The sequence below is a fragment of the Enhydra lutris genome, unplaced genomic scaffold, assembly GCF_002288905.1.
Source record: "Enhydra lutris kenyoni isolate GAN:26980312 unplaced genomic scaffold, ASM228890v2 scaffoldscaffold37, whole genome shotgun sequence".
Taxonomy (NCBI): domain Eukaryota; kingdom Metazoa; phylum Chordata; class Mammalia; order Carnivora; family Mustelidae; genus Enhydra; species Enhydra lutris.
In genome coordinates this window covers 3,602,151-3,612,627 of record NW_019154121.1, presented here as the reverse complement: position 1 = coordinate 3,612,627, position 10,477 = coordinate 3,602,151, and the positions used below count along the sequence as shown (strand labels likewise).

Here is a 10,477-nt window from a genome sequence, read left to right as displayed (position 1 = left end):
AAGAATGGGAAACTATTTTGGAGGTAGTCCTCTGTTTAATCAAGAGAACTTTTCTGTAATTAATAATATTAGCAGGTATATTCATAGAGATAAAGACAAATACTTCCAGTAACTCTCCCTTTGAATTTTTTTCTATGTTTTATTTTATTATTATTATTCATTTCAGTGGGAGAATTCAGTGATTTTTCAGTTGCATATAATACCCAGTGTTCATTACATCAGGTGCTCTCCTTAATGCCAATCACACAATTGCCCAGTCGCCCCACCCTCCTCCACTCCAGTAACCCTCATTTTGTTTCCTAGAGTTGAGAGTCTATCATGGTTTGCCTTTCTTTCTGTTTTCATCTTATTTTATTTTCCCATCTCTTCCCCTATGTTCATCTGTTTTGTTTCTTAAATTCCACATATGAGTAAAATAATGTGGTATTTGTCTGTCTTTGATTGACAGTTTCTCTTAGCATCCTCTAGTTCCATCCATACCATTGCACATGGCAAGATTTCATTCTTTTTGATGGCTTCTTTATCCATTCATCTGTCCATAGATTTCTCTGCTCTTTCCTTATTTTGGCTATTATAGACTTTGCTGCTATAAGCATTGGGGTGCATGTGTCCCTTTGAATCATTATGTTTGTATCATTTCTATAATTGCCTAATAGTGCAATTGCTATTTTTAAGTTTTTGAGGAACCTCCATACTGTTTTCCAAGAGTGGCTGTATCAGTTTTGCACTCCCACCAACAGTATAAGAGGCTTCCCTTTTCTTTGCATCCTCCCCAATATCTATTGTTTCCTTAGTTATTAATTTTAGCCTTTCCGACTGGTGTGAGGTGGTGTCTCATTGTGTTTTTGACTTGCATTTCCCAGATCCCAAGTGATGTTGAGCATTTTTTCATGTGTCTGTTGGTCATTTGTTTGTCTTCTTTGGATAAATGTTTGTTAATGTCTTCTGCCCATTTCTTGGCTGGATTTTTGGTTTTTGAGTGTTGAGTATGATAAGTTCATAAAATAACATCTATCAACAGGAGATCAAGGAACTCCACAAAAATTACTGGCACATCAGCAAGACCTGGCCTGACTCAAATGGCTTATACTGAGTTTTTGGGTTCTCCCAGATGGAGGCACTGCTGGATGACAGCAAGAAATTGCAGCAGTTTAAGGTGGGGTCTGCCAAAGTGACCTGGTGTCCCAGGGCTTCACTGAGTTCACACTGAGGATTTTCACAACAGGTTCATGGACCTGGTCCAGCACGTATAGAAGTAGATCTCCATAGCCAACCTGCTGGCCTCCTTCAATGACCAGAGTACCTCAGAATACCTGGTGGTGTACACGCAGCTGCTCACCTCCGGCTACCTGCAGAGGGAAAGCAATTCTTCGAGCACTTCTTGGAGTTGGGGGATGGAGGATCAAGGAGTTCTTTCAGTAGGAGGTGGAGCCTATATATGAGGAGAGTGACCACATTCACATCACTGCACTGGCCCAAGTCTTCTGTGTCTCCATCCTGGTGGAGTATATGGACCTTTACAAGAGCCACACCACACATCTTTCCTGAGAACTCCAAGCTAAAGGGATACCTCTTCTATCAGCCTGGAAACCAAGATATCCTCTACAAATAGGACTGGCCAGGCCTGCTACTGCCCTGCCTGCCCTCCCCTTTGCCAGGGCCTAGACAAGTACAGAGGATTTTTCGTGATTGCAAATGGCCATATTTTATTCCCTGTCCCTTCCACATTTTATTAAAGGGGGATACTGGTAATGAAAAAAAAAAAAAAAGAATTAGCCTTAGTGGAAGAGTTGCACAGGCTGCAGTGGTGGTGGCAGCTCTTGCCCTCTACTCCACTCTCTAAGTTTTATTTACTAGCCCTTAGTCTGATAAGACATTTGCAAAATCTTCTCCATTCCATAGGTTGACTTTTAGTTTTGCTGACTATTTCCTTTGCTGTACAAAAGCTTTTTATCCTGAGGAAGCCTCAATAGTTCATTTTTGCTTTTGTTTTACTTTGTCTTTGGAGACAAGCATAGCAAGAAGATACTGTGGCTGAGGTCACAGAAATTGCTGCCTGGGTTCTTCTCTAGGATTTTGATGGATTACTTTCTCACATTTAGGGCTTTCATCTATTTTGAGTCTATTTTTGTGTATGGTGTAAGAAGATGGTCCACTTTCATTTTCTGCATGTGGTAGTCCAATTTTCCCAACACATTTGTTGAAGAGACTGTCTTTTTTCCATTAGGTATTGTTTCCTACTTGTATGCATATTAGTTGACCACAGAGTGAGAGTCCATTTCTTGGTTCTCTATTGTGTTCCATTGATCAATGTGTCTGTTTTTGTGCCAGTACCATGCTGTCTTGATGATCACAGCTTTGTAAAGAACTTGAAGTCCGGATTTGTGATGCCACCAGTTTTGGTTTTCCTTTTCAAAATTTCTTTGGCCATTCAGGATCTTTTCTGTTTCCATACAAATTTTAGGATTATTTATTCCAGCTCTGTGAAAAATGCTGATGGTATTTTGATAGGGATTGTATTGAATGTGTAGCTTGTATTGGGTAGCATAGACATTTTAATAATATTTGTTCTTCCAATACATTAGAATAAAACATTTTTCCATTTCTTTGTGTCTTTCTCAATTTCTTTCATGCGTGTTTTATAGTTATCAGTGTACAGATTCTTTACATCTTTGATTAGATTTGTTCCTATGTATTTTATGTGGTTTGGTGCAATTGTAAATGGCATTGTTCTTTCTTCAGTCAACATTGTTAGTGTACAGAACTGCAACTGATTTCTGTGCATTGGTTTCATATCCTGCCACACTGCTGAATTGCTGTATAAGTTCTAGCAATTTTGAGGGGGAGTCTTTTGGGTTTCTACATATATCATGTCATCTGCGAAGAATGGGAGTTTGACTTCTTCTTTTCTGATTCGGATGTCTTTTATTTCTTTTTGTTGTCTCATTGCTGAGACTAGGATATCCAGTACTATGTTGATAAACACTGGTGAGAGTGAACATCTCTCCCATCTTCTTGACGTTGGGGGAAAAGCTCTCAGTTTTTCCTTATTGAGGATGATATTTGTGATGGGGCTTTTGTATATGGCTTTTATGATGTTGAGTTATAGTCTCTCTATCCCTACATGGTGGAGGGTTTTTATGAAGAAAGCTTGCTGTATTTTGCCAAATGCTGTTTGGCATTTTATGAGAGGATCATATAGTTCTCGTCCTTTCTTCTATCAATGTGGTGTATCACATTGATTATTTTGCAGACGTTGAACCACTCTTGCATCCCAAGAACAAATTCCACTTGGTTATGGTGAATAATCCATTTAATGTACTGTTGGATCTTATTGGCTAGTATTTTGGTGAGAATTTTGGCATCCATGTTCATGAGGAATATTAGTCTGCAATTCTCCTTTTTAGTGGGGTCTTTGTCTGGTTTTGAGATCAAGGTGATGTTGGCCACGTAGAATGAATTTGGATTTTTTCTTTCCATTTGTATTTTTTGGAACATTTCTCAAACAATAGATATTAATTCTTCTTTGAATGTTCGATAGAATTCCCTTGGGAAGCTACCTGGTCCTGGACTCTTTTTTGTTTGGAGGTTTTTGATTATTGTTTCAATATTTTTTTGGTTATGGGTCTATTCAGGTTTTCTATATCCTCTTGTTTCAATTTTGGTAGTTTAAATATTTCTAGGAATTTATCCACTTCTTACAGATTGCTTAATTTGTCTGCATATAATTGCTTATAATAGTCTCTTATAATTGTATTTCTTCAGTGTTGGTTTTAATCGCTCCTTTTTCATTCATGATTTTGTTTATTTGGGTCTATTCTCTTGTCTTTTTGATAAGTCTGGCTAGGGGGTTATCAGTCTTATTAATTCTTTCAAAGAACCAGCTCCTACTTTTATTGATCTGTTCCACTGTTTTTATTTTGTTTTGTTTTAAATTAATATATCATTGATTTCCACTCTAATCTTTATTATTTCTCTTCTCCTGCTGGGTTTAGGCTCTATTTCCTCTTCTTTTTCCAGCTCCTTAAGGTGTAAGAATAGGTTGTGTATTTGAAGGTTTTCTTCTTCCTTGACGAAGGCCTGTATTGAGTTTTCATTTTCATTTATTTACCTCTATGTATTTTTAAAAATTCTTCTTTAATTTCCTGGTTGACCCATTCCTTCTTTTGTAACACATTCTTTAACTTCCACATACTCATAGTCCTTCCAAATTTCCTTTCGTGGTTAACTTCAAGTTTCATAGATTTGTGGTCTAAAAATATGCATAATATGATCTCAATCTATTTGTACTAGTTGAGACCTGAATTATGATTCATTATGTGATCTATTCTGGAGAATGTTCCATGTGCATTCAAGAAGAACGTGTATTCTGTTGCTTTAAGATGGGATGCACTGAATATATCCATGAAGTCCATCTGGTCAGTGTGTCATTCAAAGCCCTGTTTCCTTGTTGATCATCTGCTTAGATAGCCTGTCCATTGCTGTGAGTTGGATGTTGAAGTCTCTCACTATTATTATATTATAATCAATGAGTTTCTTTAATTTCATTATTAATTGTTTTTTATATTTGGCTGCTCCCATGGTAGGGACATAACTATTAACAAGTGTTAGATCTCCTGGTTGGATAGACCCCTTTATTATGATAATGTCCTTCTTCATCTCTTCTTACAGTCTTTGGTTTAAAATCTAGTTTGCCTAATATAAGGGTGTAGCTTTCTTTTGATGTCCATTAGCATAATAAATGGTTTTGCAGCCCCTCACTTTCAATCTGGAGGTGTCTGTGTCTAAAATGCATATGTTCTAAGTAGCATATCAATGGATTTTTTTAAATTTTATTTTATATAAACATATAATATATTTTTATCCCCAGGGGTACAGGTCTGTGAATCGCCAGGTTTACACACTTCACAGCACTCACCATAGCACATACCCTCCCCAATGTCCATAACCCCACCCTCCTCTCCCAAACCCCCTCCCCCCATCAACCCTCAGTTTGCTTTGTGAGATCAAGAGTCACTTATGGTTTGTTTCCCTCTCAATCCCATCTTGTTTCATTTACTCTTCTGCTACCCCCTTAACCCCCCATTTTGCATCTCCTCTCCCTCATATCAGGGAGATCATATGATAGTTGTCTTTCTCTGATTGACTTATTTTGCTCAGCATGATACCCTCTAGTTCCATACATGTCATCGCAAATGGCAAGATTTCATTTCTTTTGATGGCTGCAAAGTCTTCCATTGTGTATATATACCACATCTTCTTTATGCATTCATCTGTTGATGGACATCTAGGTTCTTTCCATAGTTTGGCTATTGTAGACATTGCTGCTATAAACATTCGGGTGCACGTGCCCCTTCGGATCACTACATTTGTATCTTTAGGGTAAATACCCAGTAGTGCAATTGCTGGGTCATAGGGTAGCTCTATTTTCAACTTTTTAAGGAACCTCCATGCTGTTTTCCAGAGTGGTTGCACCAGCTTGCATTCCCACCAACAGTGTAGGAGGGTTCCCCTTTCTCCGCATCCTCGCCAGCATCTGTCGTTTATGAACTTGTTAATTTTAGCCATTCTGACTGGTGTGAGGTGATATCTCATTGTGGTTTTGATTGGTATTTCCCTGATGCCAAGTGATATGGAGCACTATTTCATGTGTCTGTTGGCCATCTGTATGTCTTCTTTGCAGAAATGTCTGTTCATGTCTTCTGCCCATTTCTTGATTGGATTATTTGTTCTTTGGGTGTTGAGTTTGATAAGTTCTTTATAGATTTTGGACACTAGCCCTTTATCTGATATGTCGTTTGCAAATATCTTCTCCCATTCTGTCAGTTGTCTTTTGGTTTTGTTAACTGTTTCCTTTGCTGTGCAAAAGCTTTGGATCTTGATAAAATCCCAATAGTTCATTTTTGCCCTTGCTTCCCTTGCCTTTGGCGATGTTCCTAGGAAGATGTTGCTGTGGCTGAGGTCAAAGAGGTTGCTGCCTGTGTTCTCCTCAAGGATTTGGCTGGATTCCTTTCTCACATTGAGGTCCTTAATCCACTTTGAATCTATTTTCATGTGTGGTGTAAGGAAATGATCCAATTTCATTTTTCTGCATGTGGCTGTCCAATTTTCCCAACACCATTTATTGAAGAGGCTGTCTTTTTTCCATTGGACATTCTTTCCTGCTTTGTCAAAGATTAGTTGACCATAGAGTTGAGGGTCTATTTCTGGGCTCCCTATTCTGTTCCATTGATCTATGTGTCTGTTTTTGTGCCAGTACCATGCTGTCTTGATGATGACAGCTTTGTAATAGAGCTTGAAGTCCGGAATTGTGATGCCACCAACTTTGGCTTTCTTTTTCAATATTCCTTTGGCTATTCGAGGTCTTTTCTGGTTCCATATAAATTTTAGGATTATTTGTTCCATTTCTTTGAAAAAAATGGATGGTACTTTGATAGGAATTGCATTAAATGTGTAGAGTGCTTTAGGTTGCACAGACATTTTCACAATATTTATTCTTCAAATCCAGGAGCATGGAACATTTTCCATTTATGTCTTCCTCAATTTCTTTCATGAGTACTTTATAGTTTCCTGGGTATAGATTCTTAGTCTCTTTGGTTAGGTTTATTCCTAGGTATCTTATAGTTTTGGGTGCAATTGTAAATGGGATTGACTCCTTAATTTCTTTCTTCTGTCCTGTTTTTGGTGTAGAGAAATGCAACTGATTTCTGTGATTGATTTTATATCCTGACACTTTACTGAATTCCTGTACAAGTTCTAGCAGTTTTGGAGTGGAGTCTTTTGGGTTTTCCACATATAGTATCATATCATCTGCGAAGAGTGATAGTTTGACTTCTTCTTTGCCGATTTGGATGCCTTTAATTTCCTTTTGTTGTCTGATTGCTGAGGCTAGGACTTCTAGTACTATGTTGAATACCAGTGGTGTTAATGGACATCCTTGCCATGATCCTGACCTTAGCAGAAAAGCTTTCAGTTTTTCTCCATTGAGAATGATAATTGCAGGGGGTTTTTCATAGATGGCTTTGATAATATTGAGGTATGTGCCCTCTATCCCTACACTTTGAAGAGTTTTGATCAGGAAGGGATGCTGTACTTTGTCAAATGCTTTTTCAGCATCTATGGAGAGTATCATATGGCTCTTGTTCTTTCTTTTATTAATGTGTTGTATCACATTGATTGATTTGCGGATGTGAACCAACCTTGCAGCCCTGGAAGAAATCCCACTTGGTCGTGATGAATAATCCTTTTAATGTACTGTTGAATCCTATTGGCTAGTATTTTGGTGAGAATTTTTGCATCTGTGTTCATCAAGGATATTGGTCTGTAGTTCTCTTTCTTGATGGGATCCTTGTCTGGCTTTGGGATCAAGGTGATGATGGCCTCATAAAATGAGTTTGGAAGTTTTCCTTCCATTTCTATTTTTTGATCTGTTTCAGGAGAATAGGAATTAGTTCTTCTTTAGATGTTTGGTAGCATTCCCCCAGGAGCCATCTGGCCCTGGACTTTTGTTTGTTTGGAGGTTTTTGATGATTGTTTCAATCTCCTTACTGGTTATGGGTCTGTTCAGGCTTTCTATTTCTTCCTGGTTCAGTTGTGGTAGTTTATATGTCTCTAGGAAAGCATCCATTTCTTCCAGATTGTCAAATTTGTTGGCGTAGAGTTGCTCATAGTATGTTCTTATAATCGTCTGTATTTCTTTGGTGTTAGTTGTGATCTCTCCTCTTTCATTCATGATTTTATTTATTTGGGTCCTTTCTCTTTTCTTTTTGATAAGTCTGGCCAGGGGTTTATCAATCTTATTAATTCTTTCAAAGAACCAGCTTCTAGTTTTGTTGATTTGTTCTATTGTTTTTTTGGTTTCTATGTCATTGATTTCTGCTCTGATCTTTATGATTTCTCTTCTCCTGCTAGGTTTAGGCTTTCTTTGTTGTTCTTTCTCCAGCTTCTTTAGGTGTAGGGTTAGGTTGTGTACCTGAGACCTTTCTTGTTTCTTGAGAAAGGCTTGTAGTGCTATATATTTTCCTCTCAGGACTGCCTTTGTTGTGTCCCACAGATTTTGAACCGTTGTGTTTTCATTATCATTTGTTTCCATGAATTTTTTCAACTCTTCTTTAATTTCCTGGTTGACCCATTCATTCTTTAGAAGGATGCTGTTTAGTCTCCATGTATTTGGGTTCTTTCCAAATTTCCTCTTGTGATTGAGATCTAGCTTCAGAGCATTGTGGTCTGAAAATATGCAGGGAATGATTCCAATCTTTTGATAACGGTTGAGACCTGATTTAGGACCGAGGATGTTATCTATTCTGGAGAATGTTCCATGTGCACTAGAGAAGAATGTGTATTCTGTTGCTTTGGGATGAAATGTTCTGAATATATCTGTGATGTCCATCTGGTCCAGTGTGTCATTTAAGGCTTTTATTTCCTTGTTGATCTTTTGCTTGGATGATCTGTCCATTTCAGTGAGGGGAGTGTTAAAGTCCCCTACTATTATTGTATTATTGTTGATGTGTTTCTTTGATTTTGTTATTAATTGGTTTATATAGTTGGCTGCTCCCATGTTAGGGGCATAGATATTTAAAATTGTTAGATCTTCTTGTTGGACAGATCCTTTGAGTATGATACAGTGTCCTTCCTCATCTCTTATTATAGTCTTTGGCTTAAAATCTAATTGATCTGATATAAGGATTGGCACTCCTGCTTTCTTCTGATGTCCATTAGCATGGTAAATTCCTTTCCACGCCCTCACTTTAAATCTGGAGGTGTCTTCGGGTTTAAAATGAGTTTCTTGTAGGCAACATATAGATGGGTTTTGTTTTTTATCCATTCTGATACCCTGTGTCTTTTGATTGGGGCATTTAGCCCATTAACATTCAGGGTAACTATTGGGAGATATGAATTTAGTGCCATTGTATTGCCTGTAAGGTGACTGTTATTGTATATTGTCTCTGTTCCTTTCTGATCTATTACTTTTAGGGTCTCTCTTTGCTTAGAGGACCCCTTTCAATATTTCCTGTAGAGCTGGTTTGGTGTTTGCAAATTCTTTCAGTTTTTGTTTGTCCTGGAAGCTTTTAATCTCTCCTTCTATTTTCAATGATAGCCTAGCTGGATATAGTATTCTTGGCTGCATGTTTTTCTCGTTTAGTGCTCTGAATATATTATGCCAGCTCTTTCTGGCCTGCCAGGTCTCTGTGGATAAGTCTGCTGCCAATCTAATATTTTTACCATTATACGTTACAGACTTCTTTTCCCGGGCTGCTTTCAGGATTTTCTCTTTGTCACTAAGACTTGTAAATTTTACTATTAGGTGATGGGGTATGGACCTATTCTTATTGATTTTGAGGGGGGTTTTCTGAACCTCCTGGATTTTGATGCTTGTTCCCTTTGCCATATTGGGGAAATTCTCTCCAATAATTCTCTCCAATATACCTTCATCTCCCCTCTCTCTTTCTTCTTCTTCTGGAATCCCAATTATTCTAATGTTGTTTTGTGTTATGGTGTCACTTATCTCTCAAATTCTCCCCTCATGGTCCAGTAGCTGTTTGTCCCTCTTTTGCTCAGCTTCTTCTCTGTCATTTGGTCTTCTATATCGCTAATTCTTTCTTCTGCCTCATGTATCCTAGCAGTGAGAGCCTCCATTTTTTATTGCACCTCATTAGTAGCTTTTTTTTATTTCAACTTGGTTAGATTTTAGTTCTTTTATTTCTCCAGAAAGGGTTTTTATATCTCCCAAGGGGGTTTCTCTAATATCTTCCATGTCTTTTTCGAGCATGGCTAGAACCTTGAGAATTGTCATTCTGAACTCTAGATCTGACATATTACCAATGTCTCTATTGATTAGGTCCCTAGCCTTTGGTACTGCCTCTTGTTCTTTTTTTTGTGGTGAATTTTTCTGCCTTGTCATTTTGTCCAGATAATAGTATATGAAGGAGCAAGTAAAATAGAGCAAGTAGAGTTCCGGAGGACAGGAATGAAGATGGCGGCCTCCCAGTCTCTGGCCCGGAGGAGCCGAGAGCTCGGGACCCCACTCCTCAGTGCGCCCTCAGTAAACAGCGCCCAATTACTCCCGTCACCCTGGCAGGCTCCGAGCTGACCGAGCCTGCGGCTGGTTCAAGGTAACACCGAGCTTAGAGCTCACTCCTTGGCTCTGTCTCTGTAGCCGGCTTCCCCGTTCTAATACCTATAACCTCTGTGACACTCAGACACCCCCGATACTTCTGTGACCCTGTGGGACCTGAGGCCACGCTGACCCTGCGTGGTCTTCACCCTGGTTTAGCCTCTGGAGCGATGTCCCTCAGCGGAACAGACTTTTAAAAGTCCTGATTTTTGTGCTCCATTGCTCCACCACTTGCCGGGAGCCGGCCCCTCCCCTCGCGGTCTATCTTCCCGTTGCTTTGGATTCACTTCTCCGCCAGTCCTACTTTTCAGAAAGTGGTTGATTTTCTGTTTCTAGAATTGCTGTTCTTCTTCTCTTTGATCT

The 10,477-nt window shown here is 38.7% G+C and overlaps 1 pseudogene; it reads left to right on the top strand.

Moving 5' to 3' along the window:
* The first annotated feature begins 1,006 nt into the window (after nt 1-1,006).
* On the top strand, nt 1,007-1,612 carry LOC111154360 (annotated as a pseudogene).
* Nucleotides 1,613-10,477: the final 8,865 nt, after the last annotated feature.